Raw genomic sequence first — 20951 nt, 5'->3', positions numbered from 1 at the left:
ACGGCTCGCTGAAAATTCAAGCTGAAAGGAGCTCCCTTGTCCTTGGAGGGGGAGAATGGCTGAATTCACTAGATATCCTGCTCCCCTGAAATGAGATGATCCTAGAGAAGTTGTGGGTGTTTTCCTGCCACGCCTCCACCAGGGGTCCTCAGCCATTGTCGCTGGAGAAGGTTTTCAGTATCAGCCGGTCTCAATTCTACTTTTTTTACAGTGAAGAAACAGGAAACGGGACTTATTTTCGCGGTAAGGAAAATGAAGGTGCACACGTGGACGGATCAGGCAGAGCAGGTGCGTCACCCCCAAACGGACTGCGGGATGTGCCCCCCTCACCCTGCCATCGGTGCCAAAGGAAAGTGGCATGGAGACATCCCAGGGACCATCCTCTGTGGCCCAACCAAGATGCCTGCAGCCTGCCCGGGTGTTTATAAGGAGAATTTAGTGGAAATTACGGCTTCTATCTATGGGCCCCTGGAGGGAGAAGCATTCTACTGAGGGGCGCTGTAGCCAAGGCCCAGCAGGGAGCTCTGGGCAGAGGTGTGACGGACGTGCCCTCGGAGATGGCAGGGAGGGCCTGGCTGTGAGTGCGACCTGTGCCCGAGATGGGTGACGCTGAACACGAATGCTTACCAACGTGCAGCTCACGCACACTTGAACTTGAGGTGGCTCTGGACTAATTTTACAACTCACCAAATGCTCTGCAACCAGACGACAAATTCAGGTGGGGACACACCAGGCCCCGCGAGTCTGACCAGTGTGAATCCAGCATGAACTTGGGAACCGAGGCCTGGTCCCAGCATGGAGCGGGGCCCTCGCGTCTGCGTCAGCTCCATGGAAGGAGCAGCGGACGACAGGATGCTGCTAGCCAGCTCTGGGGGCAACTGGATTTACCCACCTGTCAACTGATGAGACCAATGAAATATCAGAAGAGAGAGTAAAGATAGAAATCAAACCAGGTCACTCGCTACACACCCTCTTGTTTCATCACCTGTGGCTGACAAAGACGCCCACTGGACTGCAGCTGCACATCTGGAGGGCAGTGTGGCTGCCCAGATGTGCCCATGTGCCAACAGGGGGTTGGGGGTTATTTCCATCCTGCTTAAAGCAGGATGCTGCAAATGGCCCAGTCCATCTTTGTATTAAATATCTAACTAATCAGCCAGGATAAGCTAAACATTTTTTTAAAAATGGAATGGAGAGAGGAGGCAGTGGAGCAGATAACAAGGCCACACGGGCACCCGAGCAGTCAATTAAAGTTTCCGCGGATGACACGGGCCTGCGCCAAGGTGAAGGGGCAGCTCTCCGTGGTTCTCGCCCGAAGCTGCTCTGCAAACGAGCCGGCCCGAGTCCAGGCAGCTTGCCTGACGCAAGGGGGAAAATGAATCAATTAATAAAAACCAATTACCTTTTACCAAGTTAAATAAAAACTAATATAAATGAAGCCACTGTGCGTATGGCAGATTTATGCTAACTGTAACCATTCCATTCCAAGATGGAAACGTTTTAATGTGATATTAAAAAAGATCAAATTAAACTTTAACGAATGCGACACTCGGTGTCAGAAGCGGTGCCGCACCTCTCAGGTTTTCAGAGCTCACCCACTGCAATGCCACCTGCGCCTACTCTGCAGCCTCAGTGCTGCACCTGCTCGCACTCCCCCCACCTGCTTGCTTTCCCCCCACCTGCTCGCTCTCCCCACCCTCCCTCCTCCACACCTCCCTGCCCCGCCTGGAGGCACCTCTTTCGGATCTCCCTCTTTTCAGGTTGTTCCTTGATGGCTGGTTTAGGAAGGACGTGGGTGGGAGGGCAGAGGACAATGCAGTTAAGCCTGGTCTGAGTTCGTGGGGGACACAAAGGATCACAGGCGGGTGGGCTGGCCGTCGGTGAAGCAAAGTGCAAGCCTCTGTCCCTACATCACTGGGGAATTCAGTGGGAGGGGCTGGAGCACCTCAGACCCCCCTGCTACAGGGACTCGGCCTCAAACTCCCCTAAAGGCTTGAGGCAGTCTAATGCTCACCACAAATGAACGGTTTAATACTCTCTTGGGAAAAGGGAAACAAATAATAAACTGATTTTAAACAGTTACAGCATGATCTGTGCTCGCTGCTTGCAGGAGGATAAACTACACCTGCTGCATGGAAGATCCTGGAAGGCTTACAGAGCTCCTGAAAGAAATGCATCTGAGAACGGGGCTGTGTTCTCAGCCCCTGCTGAGAACTGTTCCACGTGGCTTCTTAGGAACCCCGGAGAAACAGGGAACAGTGTGGAGAGCCATGCTCTGGAACAGACACTGCGGAGTGCAAACCTGGGTCTCCACTCACCTGCCAGGTGCCCTGGCTGAGGCTACTGCCTGTGCCTCGGCCTCATCATCAGTTCCAGGGGAAGGGAACGGCTTAGCTGCTTGGTTCATGAGTCACAACTGAAGGGGGAATCACGCAGCCACAGGACACGGGGTGGAGCCCTGAGGGAGCACCTCCTCCTTGGGAGGGAGTACCATTTCCTCCGGGAGCAGGGGGCAGTCCCAGGACCCAGGTGTCAGGGTATCTTTGTGGTACAGCAATGCTCCACAAGCAAGAGCAGGGACAATAGGCACATACACACAGCTCCTTGGCCAAAAAGGCTTTTGCAAAGAATTGTAAGCACTTTGTGCCACTGTTACTCCCATATCTTCAAGCACGGGCTGCAAACCACTTACAGACTGCTGTCCAGGGGATGAAACCCGAAGCCCCACATGCTAGAAACAGAAGTGGTGAGGAGCGGGTAGGTGCTAGGAAATCACTGCTTGACATCTAGAATGGAGAAGCAAGTTTTTAAAAACCATTGTACATAAATATGAATTAATTGAATCACTTTCAAAAGAAAGAGGCAAAGGCTGTCCTGTGAAGATCCCAGATGTTATTAATCTTTTAAGCTCTTTCCACTGCAACCCATGAAAAGGACCCCAAGAGCCCCAGAATTCTGTGATGGAAATCTCACTTTCTATACCTTCAATTATTTGAAAGGTGATGGTTACACTCAACCCCTTAGAAGAAGTCTACATGAGATGTGGCATGGTTAGGGCTTAATAAATGTCCCATGGATGGATAGATGGATGGACAAATAGATGGATAGATGGACGGGTGGTAGATGAGCTGATAGATGCATGGACAATGGATTTGTGGTGGAATAGATGGATGGATGGATGGAAGGATGGTGGGAGGGAGGGAGGGAAAGACAGAGGGACAGAGAAAGGATGGATGGACGGATGTTTAGAATGATGTATGTGTGGGTGGGTGGATGGATGGATGGAGGGAAGAAGGGAGGGAGGGAGGGAGGGAGGGATGGGTAGACGGCCCCAGCATAATGGAGACGGACCAAATTCCAGTCTGTCTTCCAAGTTCTTCTACCATGTGAAGGCACAGAATTAGGGTGTGTGGGAGTGTGTGGGGGTGATTAATATCCTTTTATGCAGCTTAGATTCCTCTAATTTAAGTTGGGATTGACAATAGTGCCCTTACGGTTTGGCAGCAGGGACCCATGTGGGCTTCCAGGATCTGGGAACTCGGGGTGTCAGTGAAGAGTGAGCCTCAGGCCAGCAGTAGCCAGTGCATTTCCTGGAAGTTCTTTGGAAACCTGAAGGCTGCATCTGGATGGGAAAATAAAGGGTGACTCGGCAGTGACTGGGCCACTCAGGCCAAGCCCCTCAACCTTGGGTGGGAGGGGCATCTCAGGCCGGGGGGCCGCCCCTAGGAACCACAGCCCCGGAAACTGCTCTCAGCCATGTGTGTCGGGGAGGGGCCCCGGAGGGTACGCAGGCATTGGCAATAAATCCTTACAGAACTGAACGGAGAACAGAGGAAGACTACAGGCAAATTGCTGGCTGAAAGAATGAACCCTGTACAACAGCATTTTTTTCAGTATGAAAACCGTAACATGAGATGGAGAATAGCTTAATAATCAATTGATGACAGCAATGGCTAACATGATCACTATGTGGGCATCATCTCATTTAATTTTCTTTTAACTTTCCAGTAGATGCAGTACTTGTATCCCTCTCACTCTGCAGCCGAGAGGGGTTGGGGTGACTAGGGCAGGGACTCCAACTAGACTTGTAGCTCAGCAACGGTGCCGGTACCATGGGGAGGCACCAGCTCCCTGGGAGGGGCAGACAGCAAAGGGTCACTTAAATGCATTCCACGCCATTCCCCACAACCGTTACGGCAGTCAGGCTGAAGAAAAGGCAGTGCCAAGTCACAAGAGGAAGGGAGGAAGTGTCCACCCTGCTGGGGGCAGCATGGAAAGGGGCAGCCGCTTAGACTGACCAGCAGTTTCTCCTAAAGTGGTCACAACCTTCCTAGGCCTGGCAGTTCACCCATGCACTCACCAGGAGATGGGCACACACCACGCAGGAACACACACACACTCACTGGGAGACATGCACACTCACCCTGCAGGAATGCACACACACCCACTGGGAAACATGTACACTTATTGTGCAGGAATGCATGCACACTCACTGAAAGATGTGCTCATGTCCCACAGGAACGCACACACACACCCACTGGGAGACACGCACACTCAACCTGCAGGAACATGCACGTACCCACCGGGAGATGTGCACACACCCTGTAGGAATGCATGCACACTCACTGGGAGGTGTGTACACCCCCCCCGCAGGAACACACACACACCCAGTGGGATTCGTGCACACCCCCCCCACAGGAACCCGTGCACACTCACCCCACAGGAATGCACACACACCCACTGGGAGACGCTCTGAGCTCCAGCGTGGTATCCTGGTGACTGAAGTTGCCCAGTGCCCAGCAACAGGCAGACACAAACACACAGTGGCCTCCTCTCCCAAGGAAACCCTAGACAGACGGCGGGATGGAGAAGTCACGCCAACCCACCATGAGGCCACCTTGCAAACATCATGCAGTGCCAAAGAGGCGAAAGGTTCCAACTTCATGAAGTTCCAGGCAGACTGAACTCGCGTACAACTAGAACTCAGGGTCTGGTTATTCAGCACAGAGTGATGGGAAGGGGCCCCGGGGGTGGGCGGGGGCGGGTTCTGACACGTGAGGGGTGCTGGCCTGGTGGGTGGGCCCAGTGAGGCCCATCAAGCCGGGCACTTGCTGCCTGCGTGGGTGTGTGTGCCACACTCCAACGCACAAACGTGCCCCGGGTGACAAAACCAGACATGCTGCAGGAGCCGGAAAGGGGCACAACAGGCACGGGGCTTGCTGAGGTAGGGAGGGGCCGTGGGGCGGGGCCAGTTTCCTAATGGGGAGCCCAGTGAAGGCCCAGCCCCGCCTGACCTGGCGGCGCACCCCATCATTTCAGTGCCCACTCTCGGGCACGGCCGCGGTTTGACATTTCATCCCAAACAGCCTCATGGCCCTGCTATTACCATCAAGCCGTTCTCCGAGGTTCTGACATTTTGTTTAAAAATAGCTGAGCGGCCGAGCTTCTTGCCAAATTGTAAAGGGCTTCCCAGGACAGCGGGACTCAGAGGGGGTAGGGTGGGGGCAGACGGACAGGTTCCAGGGTGGCGACGGCACAGATCCTGCTGCCAGGCTGCCTGAATCTGATCCCCGCTCGGCTTCTGTGCCTCAGTTTCCCAATCTGTACCGGTATGCAGCATCTACCCCCCCCAGGATGTAGACAGGGAGCTAAAGATGTGATACGCAGAAAAGGCTCCAGGCACAGCTGCAGTTGCTGTGACTATGATCTTGAGAGGTCTGGAACTACTGTGTCAGCGGGGGAGTGGGGCAGGGCCTGCTGGCCTGTCCCTGCTGTCCCGGGTCGTGGGGAGAGAAAACTCCGGCAGCTGCCAGGGTGAAAGAGGTGGCCGGCACCTCTTTGTGTCTGGGAAGGGGGATGTGCATTAAGGAACCAGGTTGGGGGAGGTTCTGGAGTTTGCCAGGCGAGCAGGGAAGGGAGAGGCTGCAAAACAGTGCCAGGTGGGAGAAGGATGGGAGGACACGTGGACAAGCAATGCTAGAAAGAGCATCTTATGAGGGAGAAGGAGAGGGAGGGAACCTTCAGAGTAGCCTTCTAAAAAAGAACAAAAAGTCATGCAATTACTTTGCCTTCATGTATTAAGGAAGCACTGACCCCCTGCAGGCGGAACGGCCACACGGCTCCGAATAGTGTACTGCTTTACATATGTCCCAGGAATGTCAGCGCAAAGTGGCGCCTCTCCCTTGGCGGACCACGCAGCTCCATGACATGGGCACGGGGGACCCCGGGAATGGGGTAGGGAGCCCTGTCCCACCGGTCAGCCTCCAGGCCAGGTGAGAAGGAGAGAGCCCCCACGCCCCCACTGTGCAGCCATCACGGAAGGGTCTCCCCTCTTTCTGTGGCTGGAAACTATGGGCTGAGCTCAGTGGCTGATGGGGGGTCCAGGCTGGCCCTGCAGTACAGCCGGCCGTTTACCCCACGTCATCAGAGGGACAGCAGGCTCTCCGGCACCACTACTTGCCATGCGTGGCCGGGACACGTGGCCAGGGCTGGTCTTGCAGGTGGCGCCTGTCCCCAGGCACTCCAAAGGGGTTGGCCAGTGGGTGGGGACGGCATGGAGCCACTCTGCATTGAGATTTTCAAACTTTCAATCCTTTGCCAAAAAAGCGAAACTGAGGATGTTTTATGCTAAAAAAAAAAAATCCAGTTTTCTTGTCTCCCAATTCAGCATATGATGACAAGACATTTACTCTCTGCCTGACCCTCGCCGGAACGCTCATGGGTGAACAGTCACTCACTTCCAGGTGAAAGGCTGAGGCCCAGCCGCACCCGCTGCCCCCTCGCCCGAAGCTTGTGGTCACGAAATGCCAAGGCAGCCGTGTGTAGCCATGTCCAGCCATCCCCAGGGGAGCCCCGGGCCCTGACCCCACCCGTGGTAACTCCCTAATCACGACCTGTCTCCTCTTGGCTACAGTTCCAGAGCTGCTCAGAAAGATGCGTGTTTCAGAGAAAACTACATCTTTACTTCCCAAGGCAGTGCCGAGGGTGCTGTTGATATTTTGCCTGCTGAATTAAGGCCCAGTAAATACTTGGCTTCATGGAAGGCTTTTCTGGTCAAAGAATGTCCAGGGCTCTTGCAGGGGCCGGTGATGGAGGAGCTGGGACAGTAGCTGGCAGGGACGGGAGGATGGGGTCTGTGGAGAGGAGGGGGTCCACGGGGGGATGAGGTCTGCAGGGAGGAGGGGGATGGGGCCTGTGGGAAGGACGGGGATGGGGTTCATGGGGAGGAGGGGGACAGGGTCTGCAGGGAGGATGGGGACAGGGTCCACGGAGAGGAGGGGGACGGGGACGGGGTCCACGGAGAGGAGGGGGGCAGGGTCCATAGGGAGGAGGGGGATGGGGTTTGCAGTCTCAGGGTCCCTAGAGGAGGGGTCTGGTGGGAACAGCCATCTCTTAGGGGTGGCAGCTTCCACTCAACTGCAGCAATTATGGGCACATCAGTGTGCAGGCCTGGGGCTGTCAGGTTCTATCCTTTTTAATTTTTAAAATGCTCTAGGGGAAAAGGAAACTGGTTGAGTTTTGGATGTGGGACCTGGTTCCAGGGAAGAGTGGCTTCGCTAGAGCCACTTTCCGCTGAAATGGCCAGGCCCGGCAGGGCGCCAGGGCTCTGTCCCCTCGGTGCCATGGTCTACTCGCGGGGCAATGGGCACCTCGGGGACGTGGCTGCCCGGCTGCCATGAGGCTGAAGTGCAAGGAGGTGCCACCGCCCTCACACGGAGGTCCCCGGCCACCCCTCGCAGCTGCAGTGTGCGGGATGGGTGTGGAACAGGAACCAGGTATGTGACCGCTGCGGCCTGCGTGTAAATGGAGTGGCACTCGGTGAGCAAAGAAATGCGCCCCTGAGCCACTAGAAGGCACGGCGGGCCCTGGGCGGCACACTGCTCGGAGAAAGAAGCAAGCGTGCTGTGGACTGCCAACCATGGGGCCCTTGGGAGAAGGGCAGACCACGGGGACAGCAACGAGATCCGTGGATGCAGGGGTATGGGGTGGGTGATGGGGGCCAGGGACATTCTGAGAACACTGAAACTGTTCTGTGTGATAACCTCACAGAGGCTTCGTGCCACGATGCATCCATGCATGTGTCACAGCCCACAGGCCTGCACTCTACTGAGGGCGCCCTCCTGGGAACCAGAGATTCACCTAGTGACAATGTATCAATACAGGGTCGCCTGCTATACCAAGTGTGCCCCACTAATGCGGAAAACTGGGGGGTGGGGAAGGGAGGGTGTTCCAAGGAAGCTGCATCTACCCACTGATCACTTAATCTCTACTCCTAAAACTTCTCTAAAAATTAAGTCTATTAAGTATCAACTACAAGTCCACGCCACATGTCCTTCCACCAACCTGCAGAAGACTGGGGGGCTGCCCTCCCCCACTGCGGGGTATGCAGCATCTCCTGCCCCTCCCAGCCTCAGGGCAGTGGGCCCTGCTCTGATGCAGTGACACCATCCAGGCCAGTGGGGCAGGGCACGGGGGAGCTGGCACCCAGCCTCAGGCAGCATGCCCCGGGCCGGTGGGTTCCCTGGCCGCCCGGGGAAGGGGGCCCACGCAGGAGGCTGAGTCCTCTGAGATTCCAGCGGCTGCCCTGGGAAGGGATGCAGTGGCCTCTATGGTGGGCTCTGGGCATGGATGCTGCATGAATGGAAAAGAGAAACAAACTTACCTGGCATCCTGATCCTACTATTATCAACAAAAATAAAGTCAGAGTTTGATGGACTGATTATTATGATTTGCCCAAACAAACACAAACAGAACCCCTCAGTTACAAATCTGCTGATGTCCCCGTGAAGACAGAGGGGCCCTTGTCAGGAGTTTGCATGTAATGTGCCCAAACCAACGAGTCTACCTGGAGAGGGCCAGACAGGTGAGGCCCGCAGGCCAGCCTCTGGCTCCGCAGGTGGGTTCTAGGTCCCCAGGCCCCTCCCCCTGGCCGCGCCTGGGTCTCCTGCACACACTCTCTCCTCTGCTCCCACTCCTCAGCAGCCCGCGTGAGGCATGTTGTAGCGATCGCTCGGGAAGTGACAGCCCCCCGCCCAGTGCCGCTCCCTCCGACGACCTACTTTTGGTCTGTCATAAGCAGCCCTGGAGAAGTGGGTCATGAAGTGTGCCAGGCTCCAGCGATGTATGTTTTAATCGGCTCAGCCACTGAGCCGCCCACTATTCTGGGCCCCAGGCACGATGCAGCTTAATGTCCAAGCGGGAGTGGGCAGCGCAGAGGCGGGTGCGGGCAGGGGGCTGGCCAGGTCTCCGCTTTCCCCAGGCGTGAGAATCCCTCCCCTAGGCCGGGCTATCCACACTGCGCATGCATACACCCCCCCCACTTACACATATGCTCACACGCACATATGTGCATGCATACACACATACAATGGCACAGATGTTCACAAACACTCTCATATGTTTGTACACTCACAAACCTACACATGCCCGTGTACACTTACACACACAGAGTAGAATGCTGGTACACATGCCCATATGGGCTCATACACATGCTCATGTTCACAGATGCTCACACATACACTGACACACATACCTGACACACGAGTGCACATACACTCACATTTGCATACCTTCACATACACTCAAACCTGCTCACACTTACACATACATACTGACAATGACATATGCATGTTCACACACATACATACACACTCTAACATGCTCACACACACGCTCACTTACCCACACATACTGACATGCTCACACATGCATGTTCACACACAATGATGCACAGACATGGTCACACTCATGCTCACACTGACATACTCACATGCATATACACACTTACACACACATACACATGCTCATACCTAGCCTCACCCAGAGCCCTGCCATGGTGGCTCCTGTGACACTTAGACGGGAAATTTGGGCAGGTGTGGGCACCTGCTGGAAGTGTCCTGCATCTGCAGGCCAAACTGCTGGGGGGAGAAGCAGCCTGGCTGCAGGGCAGGGGCTCGCGCTCATCTGTGGCCCTGGCCACCAACCATGGCCAGCAGCCTCAGCTTTCGTGTCCCAGTCAAGACTGTGGGCTTGACCATGGCCTCGGGAGCAGGAGGGTCCGGCTGGCTGAAAGGTCAGCTTCCGGTGAGTAAGCTTCAGTCCTCAAGAGCAAACACGAGCACCTCTCCCCTAGCCATCTCATCAGGAATGTGAGACCTTCCTAGATATTTACTCTGTGGTATACTTACACTCTCAAATTTGTATAATGCAGTGCATCATTGCCCGCAAGGCAGGGAACCAGTGGTGTGAGGAATGAGACAGCTGGGGTGCATCCAGGAGCTCTTCTCCCCAGGCAGGTGACCAGCTTTGGTTCTGACTGAGAAGCCTAGCGCTCTCTTTAAGGTCTGCCAGATACTGGCTAAGTGCTGGACTCTTCCCTCTGCCTTTCTTCCACCATCTATAAAACAGCCAGAGCCCCAAACACATGTACAAATCTCATGCTAAATTAATTTAAATAAATGTTTGAGGGCTAGCCAGAGTGAAGATAAATGTCCTTTAGAATCTCCTCGTTGGTAGCTGTCGAGAACATTCTAGAGCCTACGGCATGGTCTAAGCCCATTTGCTTTCGTGGGAGGCTTTTTAAAAAATAAATTCTCTAGTTTTTGTGAAATGTACAAGGGGATCTTAGTAAAAGCATGGGTTTAGGGGGATAAGGAAGCTTACGAAGTCTCTGAGGTCAAGGGGGCCCCCCAGATTCGGGGCTCTGCTTCTGGACACGGCGATTCAGGCCTGGACTCGGAGGCCCCCAGGTGGGCCCATGCACAGGCACAGGCACGGGCCCCGCAGCCGCCGCCGGGGGAGGTGCTGATCCCGGAGGATAGACACTTCCACCGCCATCCCCAAACGGTCCGCCCCGCTGGTGTACCCTGCCTCCCCTAAAACAACCCAGCACGCACATCTCCACAGCTTTTACCTCTATACACGAACCTACTAAGGCTATTCAACTGCAAGGCTGGGAGGCCAGTCCCAGGGCTGCCGAAGCCCCCTGGCTCCCACGGGCCCTGCCTGGGGCAGGAGTGAGTGGGGGCATTTTAAACCGACAGGACCATCCCCCTCTCATGCAGGGCGTCGTGAGCCTACCTGGCAGCCGGGGCCTCAGAACCACCAATGCAGCCTGCCACGTCCTCCGTGGGAAGGGAAGAGAGAGGCCAGGTCAACTTCCACTTCCACGTAAACTCCTGCGCTGCCGCTGCCGCCCTCAGGCACCTGCAGGGTCCAGCCTCACACGGGAAAACGTGTCCTCCGGAAAACCACATGCCAGGGAATGCAGAGCCACAATCCCCCCCAAACACCCGGGCCCCCTGTCCATGAGCAGCCCTCCAGTGGGTGCAGATTCAGGCCTGGCTCAAATCACCAAATTTCTGGGTTGGAGATCTTTCTGATAAGATTTTCAAACAACTTTAAACGAATAACACTCCACGGAAACACATGCAGCTATACATGCTTTCATCAGAAAATTTCAAATGCCGAATATAGATGCAGCTGATATTTACAATGATTTCCAAATGATGTTAACCCAGCTATTAGCAAAGTTTACAATTGATTTTAATGAGAACCTTCACCATATGGAAAAATCTTCCCCGCCCCCTTTTTTCTCTCTCCCTCCTTTTTTTACCCTTAAAATATGACAGTTGTCTCCACGGTACCCTGAGATGGCAGCTGCGAGTGGAAGTGCTGCTGCCTGCCAGCAGCTGTGAGAGGTACTCTGCCGTCTCTTCCTCAATTCAACCCGTCCCTGTCATCTCAATGTGGGACATGATGTTGCCATAGGCCCGCAGCTGTCCAGTGCCATCTTGGGGCCTGCCTGAATTGAGACCCTTCTCCCCACTCCCTCACCTCCACCTGGGTCCCCCCTCTTGCTTGCTCGGCCTTGCGTACTCTGGGCTGAGATTCAGGACCCACTTGGTACACCCCCGCCTCAGTGGAAGGAGACCCATCACAGGCTGCCACGTGTCCTGTGGCTGGGATGCCCCACCCCCATCTGGCCCATTGCCGGGAAGCCCCATCCCCACCTCTCACGCATATCCTCACCTTCCTTCAAGGCCCACCTCAGAGGCTACCTCCTCCTGGAAGCCCCTGCCAACCTCCATGCCCACCCAAGTGCTCAGAGCATGGCCTCCACGCCTGCTGCTCACTCCCGCCCCCTCCCTACCTTGTACCCCACTCCCCCACTTCTCCACGGATCTTTCCGGAAGGGTCTCGGCTACCTCTGTGGGTAGGAGGAGGGTGGAGGATGGACAGGTGGGTTCTGGGGACATGGCATAGCCAACCCCCATGGGCGCCCAGGGTGGTCCCAGAGTTCCAACTGCCACAGCTCAGTCCTGGAAGAGGGCATCCATGGGGGCAGGCTCTGATCTTCCCGGGGGCCCAGCACAGACCTGCCGTGTGACTCCCCTTCTGCAGAGGGTGGGGACTGGCACACATGCCCCTCCCACCCCAACCCTCCCAGGCTGGGCCCTGGGTAGGCGGGTCACACTGCCTCTTCCAGAGGGCTGGTAGTGGCCCCAGAGGTGAGTCCACTGCACTGGCCACATGGAGGGAGACTGGGGAGGGAAGGCCCTTGTCCCTGTGGGCGCTGACAAAGGTACTGAGGCTGCAGGAGGCTGAGGGGAGAGGGCGAACAGGGTCCATGCTGTCCCGAGCCACTGGCCTTCCAAGCCAGCCACCCCTTTCCCCACCAAACTTTATGCAGTGAGGCAGCATCAGCACCACCCTGTCCAGTGTGCCAGGAGGGCCCCGTGATAGGCCAAAGACCTTAAAAGATACACCGGCCCCAATCCTCAAGGCCACCCCCTCCAAGCCCCTCACTTTAGACATCCCCATGGCTCCTGTGCCTGAGAGTTCTCCCCATTGCCAACTGACAAGCCCCTCAGATACCTGCACTGTTCTGTCCTCCCGATATATCCCCCTTTTGGTCCTCTCTCTAGGGCAGACGCTGTTATGGCCGGCCTTGGACCACAGCTGCCATGTCCCTGCTGCCTCCTCTGCTAGCAGGGCTGGCCCTGGGGCCCAGGGCTGTAGCTCTCTGGCTTTCTTGTCTGCTCTGTGTCCAACATCATGTCCAGCAAGTCAGGCACTAGACCCCTGGACCCAAATATCTCACTGTGGCCACCGACTTGTTGCTGGGAGCCCAAGGCTCTCAGGCCCAGCAGCAGGTCCTCTGCAGCCAAGCAGGTGGGGATGCTCCCCTCCTGTGGTCCAGCATGTGGGGGTGCTCCCCACCTGTGGTCCAGTGGGTGGGAGTGCTCCTCACCTGTGGTCCAGCGGGTGGGGATGCTCCCCTCTGGGTGTTTAGTGGGTGGGGGTGCTCTCCTCCTGGTGTCCAGAGGGTAGCAATGCTCAGGTGGGACTGCTCCCCTTTAGGGGTCTAGTAGGTAGGGATGTTCCCCATCTGTGGTCCAGCGGGTGGTGGTGCTCTCCTTCTGTTGCATTGCGGGTGGGGGTGCTCCCCTCCTGTGGTCCAGCGGGTGGGGGTTTCGCCCCAGGTGTCTAACAGGTGGGGGTGCCCCCCTCTGGGTGTCCAGCGGGTGGGAGTGCTCCCCTCTGGGTGTCTAGTCGGTGGTTGTACTCCCCTCCTGTGGTCCAGTGGGTGGGGGTGCTCCCCTTTAGGGGTCCAGTGGGTGGGGATGCTCCCCTCTTGGTGTCCAGCAGTTGGGGATGCTCCCCTCCTGGTGTCCAGCGGGTGGGGGTGCTCCTCTCTAGGTATCTAGTGGGTGGTAGTGCTCCCCTCCTGTGGTCCAAAGTGAGGACACACTCTGTGGGTGGTCTGGACTCCCAGGTGAGGAGGGGGCTTGTGTATATGAAGTCTCACAGGGATCTCAGTTGTTCGGCTGTGGAGGCCCCAGCCCCTCTTTACTTCCATCTCAGGAGGACACACTGTTCTCTCACTCTGCATTTCCTCACTCATTCATTTAAGATCCAAGTAAAGTTTTACGGATGCAGAGAGGAAGCTTAAGTTAACCCAGAAGGAAGGGCAATAGCATGAGTCACACAACGGGTGTGAGCTCACTCTGTAGAACAGTGTGTGCAGAGACAGCAGGATACACGAGTATTTCGAGTCTTCCCCCGTGGTGAAATACGGGTGTTTTCAACTACCTTGCTTTTGCTTTCTAAGATGCACTTTATATTGCAGAACAGTTTGGGTTTTACGGAAGGGGGTGAGGACTGTCCAGAGAGGCCCCTTTGCTGTGCTCCCAGCTTCCCTAATGTGGCACCGGCATCACCGAAGCTGCTTGTCTGGACCCACGGGCCCTGCTGAGGCGCATCGTGGACTCGGAGGCCCGCTCCCTTTCTCAGGCCCTTCGCTGGGTGGAGCACCCTCCAGGTCCCGCCCGAGCCCATGACTTCATCTCCGGAGGCTGCAGGGCGCCCTGGCCAGTTCTAGGCGGGCCGGTGGCTTTGTTGGTGTCCTGGAGGATGCCGGACTTCGCTTCCAGTGCCACCCACGTGGGTTTCTGTAGCAAACGCAGCTCGGGACATCCAGGAACCTACCCACGCTGCTTATGTTACACAAGTCCTCCCCCTGCGGGGATAGAACGGCTGCTGAGCCCACAGAGCACCACTGATGACCACATGGAACACTACCGAGCCCATGGAGTACTGCTGACTCCACAAGGCACTGCCAGCCCCATGGGGTGCCCTCCAACCCCACGGAGCGCTGCTGACCCCATGGTGTGCCCACTGACCCTATGGGGTACCACCGACCTCATGAGGTGGCCAATGACCCTATGGAGCAGCTGCCAACCCTACAGGGTACCGCCAACCCCACAGGGCACTGCTGCCTCATGGAGTGGCCACTGACCCCAGGAAGCAGCTGCCAACCCCATGGAGCAACCGCCGACCCCATGAGCACTGCCGACCCCACTAAGCACCCACTGACCACACAGAGCATCACCAACCCCAGGGCATTCTGCTGACCCCACCGAGTGCCCATTGATCCCACAGGGTGCCACTGACCCCATGGAAAGCCTGCCGACCCCACAGAGGGCTCGCCAACCCCATGGAGTGCCGCCAACCCCACCAGAGTGCTGCAACCCCACCAGGTGCTGCCGACCCCACTGAGCACCCACTGCCCCCACAGGGTGCCCCACACCCAGCCCACTGCCTGGCCTGCTGCTGGCCCCGCTCGCTGCCAACACTTCCTCTGCAGGCAGCTTCCTGGCCCCACACGAGGACTAAAAATAAGCCACATCCACTTAGAGAACAGCGGTTGAATGAGCTAATCTAACACGGCGCTATCTGCAGGCGGTTATTATAATCAAGACCGCCCCGCGCTGCTCGACGGCCTCCTGATTAGACCTAGCGCTGAGCCATTCCAGCTTCTACAAAAACCACCTTAGAGAAAGTGTATATATTTGTAAATGTCTGCGGAAGTGTGTGAGGATATATTTATTTGTAGTTGTTGAAACTGACTCAAAAGAATATATTTTCTGAAAAATTTGCCCAACCTGTTGCCAACACACTTAGGAAAATAAAACACCCCAAACACTCAAAACGGGGCACATTCACCCAAGCTGCAACATAGGAAAGACCAATGTAGCAAAATGCCTTTTGAATCAAATTAAATGAGCTTTTCCAGAGGCCCCCACCCTTCCCGTCCGGCGAAGGGCTCTGCCCTTTTCCTCTCTTTGCTCACAGCTGTCTATGCATCCTGCAGCCTCTCGGCCCACAGGGACTACAATTTCTTTCTGAAACATTTCGACTCTTTCCAGCACCTCCTTCCTCCCACGTCAGCTCCCACCCAGGTGTCTTGAATCATCACAATACACAGGTCTAGGCGGGCCTTTCTCACTCTTCAACTTTTCCAGGTTGGGCCAAGTTTGAGTCACTCAGAGCAAAATTTTTTGCACCGAGTAGGTGCCATATAAATTTGTTAAAGCAATTTTCTGATGCAATTCAGCCTAAGTCATGGAGCATGACTTGGAATACCGTGAAATGGAGGCCCTATCATTAAGGAGGGAAGAAAAATAAATAATGTAGATACAATTTAATATATTCAGCAGCTGGCTCTTTCAAATTTCCTTCACCAAATAAACCCCAGAAAGTCCGCTCCAATTGAGAACCAGATCACCCATGTTAAGAAATGTGAACGGAAGAACTATCATATGCAGTGGTGCTGTTTAAACATTTATATTGCATTCGTAATGGCCCAAGTTTTAGTCTGAGCTATTACCGTAATTGGATTTTAATAAGGACAGAGAATTGTCAGGAGTTTTGTTTCTTGCTTGCACTGCATATGAAAATAAGATGCATGAGCTTCTCCACTCTTCCCCAAACGTGCAAGTTGCCGAACATAATTCTAGAAAAGACTCACAACAAAACGTGTCACTGTCTGTTTACTCCCTTCTACGATCTCTGCAAATACTTGAATAATAAAGTCACTGTTTTTTGCTGTTATTCACATTCCGAATTCTCAAGGGGAAGAAATGGCTATCAAATCCCATGTGGCAAGAGATTATATTATGATACTTTAATTGTATTTGTCTAATTCAAGCTCCACGTTTTGATGCCATCTCCAGAGTCTCTGGAATCTGAGTTTCTTAATGTATGAATAGATTCCCCCCTGCCCCTTGTTATCAACATGGAAATCTGAATAAAGACTGGAAACACCATGTGGATCTGGGATACCTTAGGACAATCGATCAACACGAGCAGACGCGATGACTCGACTTCCCCAAACACACATTGGATGCTCAGCTTCTGGAGAGCGAGTGGAGATGTTACCATCTGCTCACTCTTTCCCTCTTTTCTCTTTTCAACCGACATTCTCTGAGCGCCTAACCTGTGCCAGGTATGATACCTGTGCCAGGTATGACGCCAAACACTGGAGATGCGGAATAACAACAGCCCCCCTTGTCCCCCACAGCCTCAGGCCCAGACCCTCAGAAACATGTGAAGGCAACTGCGGTCACTCCTGCGGGAGCCTAATGCGCACCCCAAAGTCGAAGACTGGACCCTCTCGGGTACAGTGGGAATTGCTACACTTGGGACCACAAGAAGCAAAGACAAAAAAAAAGAGAAGGTCTTTCACTCCCTCAACTTCACATCATGTTTCTATTGATTGGCTCTCAAACTGTGATAGCCTGGGGCACCAGCGCTGCTGCAAGAGCTGGGAACGATACTGTAACCCTTGTCATTGTGCAGCACCCTTTAGACAGCCCAGTAACAAAATGTCATGGGCTATCACGGTGCTACTTTCTCCAACCCCCACCCTATTCTCTCCATCTAGCCCTTTTCAAATGCTACCTCGCTGTACACTTCAGGGCGCCCCACACTGAATCGAAGCTGCCCGGTTACGCCTCACACCAATGAACACAGATGGAAATTTAAATGCAATTTCCACAGGAAAAAATGGCCCCAAGCCTTACATCTCCGACAAAACGTTAAAAAGTGAAACAATGAATGCTGAGCTGGGTAATGAAAGAGAAACACCTTCCCCTGCATTCGGAAGGCTTTGGATGACCTGCCCTTGTTGTTTCATCTCCTTTATTCTCCCCGTTAAATCTGGCGGGTCTCCTAAATCAGCTCGGGGAGGAGCTGGGGAGAGTGCTGAGAGCCCTCTGAGTGGCAAGCAACGACAGCCGTGAGTTAAGGCTGCCTCTGCTCTGAGATCCAGGGGAAGGGGCCACCCAGCGCCTTCAGGAGGGACCCCACGGGATTGTGTTTCTGGTGCCGATTTAGGTCATTGGTCAGACTCACCTGTGGCAAGGCGCCAGGGCTGCGGCGGCGTCCACACACAGGCTGGTCACTTAGGGGAGGGGCTGGCTGCCATGCTCCGCATTCGCCTGAAAAGCAGCCCTCGGGGCTGAACTTGGGAAAAGCTGGTCCCCTGTCCCACATGGGTCCCCCCAGCCCTACTCTCGGTGGGGTGAGAAAATGCAGCAAAGAGACACAGCCTGTTCACAGTCGGGACAGAACAGAAAGCGCCGCCATTGCCAGTTATGAGATCTCAGGCAGTTACTTAATCTCTCTGGGCCTCTGTTTCCCCATTTGCAAAGGGAAAGCAACAATCGTGCATCTCAGAGTTGATGAACATTGTAAATGGTTACGTGGAGGTGAGGCAGAGTAGAGGGCTTCGCACACTGTCAGCTTCAACTGTCGGTGTTGGAATTCTTGAAGGTAATTCCCGAAGGTAATGCTGATGTCCTGTCAATAGCAATAATTGTTAAAGTTTCAGGCATCGTTTAAAGTGAGGTTTCTCCAACTTAGCCTTGCTGACATTTGGGACCTGATCCTTCTCTGTTGTGGGGCTGTCCTGTCCATTTGCAGCACCCCTGGCCTTGACCCACCGGATGCCAGCTGCACACCCCTTCCCAAATGGTGACAACCCAAAATGTCCCCAGACATTGCCACGTGTCTCCTGGGGGGCTGGGTCTCCCCCGTTGAGAACCATGAAGTTAAAATAAGAGAAGGCTCAGGATGTCGCCCCAAATAACCCAGGTGTAGGAAGCCTCTCAAGACAATGTTTAAGGGATCAATTCCAAGGATGATGCTGGCAGTCAATGCATCTCTGCAGGGAGTGAGAACAACAGAAGGTCTAAAGCCTGACTGTGGGATGGGACCTGTTGAGCAGGGAAACCACTGAAGTTCAGGCTAAAGCTAACCTTGGGCATCCCAGAGACACTCCACAGGCCCCAGTCCCAGAAGTGCCATGTGCAGGCTGCCTCCTGGGGTGCAGGGGACCTCTGAGACATGGGGGCGTGATCACCTTTCCAGATGTCTGTGAACATGGGAGAGCCTTGTGCTCTCCCGTTCTGAGAGCACAAGGCTGTGAAAGGCTGCGGCAGCCCAGAAGGGCGCTGGGAAGGGAGTGCCCCCTGAAGCCCAGGCAGCAGCAAGTCCACAGCAGACTTCTTTCCCTCTGGGGTGCGCGAGAGGCAGACAGCACTTACATGGCAAAGCGCCTTTCACTGCAGGAGTCAATGGCCATACGCAGGGGACCGACAAACAAGCCCGGCCCCCATTCTACCCCCCAGACTCAGTGCCATGCCTGACAGCGAGCCAAGGATACCGCAGCATTAACCCAGCTCCCCGAGGCAGTATCTCACTAGCTCCTGGATTCAGTTACTCTCCGTCCAAGTGCCACATCCTGAATTCATGGCAGAAGCATGGCCCACGCCCTTCACACAAGGTAGGAGATTCCGGGCAAGGGATCAGTGCCACCCAGACATCTGGAACACCTGGAACTTTCACCTCCTCCAGTGGCACCATCCCCACCAGTGCGCTCATCAAGAAAAACACCCAGGTTACGTGTTCAAAAGAACGTTCACATTCGTCTCCGTAACACTAGTTGACTACTTTACTTCCCTTGCCTCTTTTTAATCTCCTCTCCTTATTTTAGAGAAAGTCCTTCCTTTTGGCAGTCAGCTCTGCGCACTGGAGTATGAGTCCAGAACCTGGTCCAGGTCTGCCCGGGGAACATCCGCCTGGGACAATGGACGGATGCCCTGCTACTCTGGTCTCTATGAAGTTTCTAACCTTCCCCAAAGGGCCTCAACCTGAGCACATGTGCCCAGTGCCTTAAAGCAACGTGTGGCACTCGCAAGCGACATCTCAGAACATCTGCAGTCAGCTTCAAGTGAGAGAAGATGCTCGCCAAGCGCCTCCCGTCCAACTCTCATCAAGGTTTTCCAGGGAGGACTGTTCAGTTATTTATGCCTGTCAGTTTTTCCAAGTATTCTGGGTTCTCCCTTGGATCAAACCAAACTGTTAAAAGAAGACTTATTTAGGGTAACTGCTTTCAATGAGTTACAACTCGGTGTTATTCCCACTGCTTTATTGAAGAAAATGGCCCAGTACAAGCGGACAGAACTCTCCAACACATTATCTTTAGAAACATTAATATTTGTCTATTTGGCTATTACGTACCCTGAGAGAAGAGACCCAAGATGGAATAATTCTTTTATAAGTCAGTTCTGGTAAGAATATTTACTGCCAGGAAAACAAAGGAAGAATGAAACAAGAACGCTTCCCTTTTATGTCCGGAAGCGCTTTGGTTGTCTTTCCCTTTACTCTTCAGATGCCGGGAAGCTCGTGGCCAAGTGCGAAGCCTGGCAATAGTGCTTAGAAACCCCACGGCCTGCGGGGTGGCGGCTGCCTCACCCTTATGCATTTCTACACCACACCAGGCTTCCCCAGACTTGGATTCTTTTGTCTTTTGTTTTCCTCTCTTTTTTTATTTTTAACTATGCCCCTCTCTGCTACACCCTTCCTGGCACAGGGCAGGCACACATCTGAGCATACCAAACGGCCTGGCCTGGCTTCTTTTACAACAACGTCAGCACAGGTGAGCACACATGTCAAGTTAGAGAGGAGAACATGACAGCGCAGGTACAAGGGACACCTCTTAACCACAGAAAGAGGATGCTGCATCCCAAAGGCCCCATCCAAGGAGCAGATACAAAGCTCTAGCTATCTGTTCTTAACATTTGCTTTAACTCAAAACACTGCTGAATCAATGATGCAAACAAAAGAACCTCAGCCTGGCCAGCAGCGAGCCCAAAGGTAGCCCTGGAAGAGCAAAAAACACACTCCTAGAAACACTAAAGATTTGTAAATGGAGCCTTCCAAATTATACTCAAGAAAACAAGGTCTAGCTGCTAAGATAAGAAAAACAGCTCACAGTGAGAGCAGGTTTTGAGGTTTACATTGAGATTCTGTGCTGGATCTCATCTGGGCCTGGCACATTCTGTGCCAGAGAGCTGGAGAGTTTAATCATTTTCTCAAATTTTGGTAGTGCACATGAATTGCCTTTTTCCCTGATGCCCTGCTTAGTGCTCTCATACCACCCTACAACACACACTTCATTTGCACAAGTGTGAACAAGAAAGGTCAGGGAACACCACGGGGGGCTGGAGAACATGGCCCAGCATGCACATGGCAGGGAGACACGGCAGGGCCACCTTACTTTACCCCAGACCTTCACGCCACAGCCTCAGAGGAGCCGGGGTGGA

The 20951-nt window shown here is 54.4% G+C and overlaps 1 protein-coding gene and 1 long non-coding RNA gene across 2 annotated transcripts in view; both read right to left on the bottom strand.

Annotated features, from left to right (window-relative positions):
- CDH4 (cadherin 4) overlaps positions 1-20951 on the bottom strand; it is a 646269-nt gene that overhangs the window by 416218 nt on the left and 209100 nt on the right. The gene's annotated exons all lie outside the window — the stretch shown is intronic.
- Positions 17255-20951, bottom strand: part of LOC143647202 (uncharacterized) — a 97322-nt gene continuing 93625 nt past the window's right edge. Inside the window, exon 3 of the long non-coding RNA XR_013157919.1 lies at positions 17255-18144. This is a non-coding gene — a long non-coding RNA (uncharacterized LOC143647202). The remainder of the gene's footprint in view (positions 18145-20951) is intronic.

This window comes from Tamandua tetradactyla, chromosome 1 (assembly GCF_023851605.1).
Source record: "Tamandua tetradactyla isolate mTamTet1 chromosome 1, mTamTet1.pri, whole genome shotgun sequence".
NCBI classification, from domain to species: Eukaryota; Metazoa; Chordata; class Mammalia; order Pilosa; family Myrmecophagidae; genus Tamandua; species Tamandua tetradactyla.
This window is presented reverse-complemented; position numbering and strand designations above follow the sequence as displayed.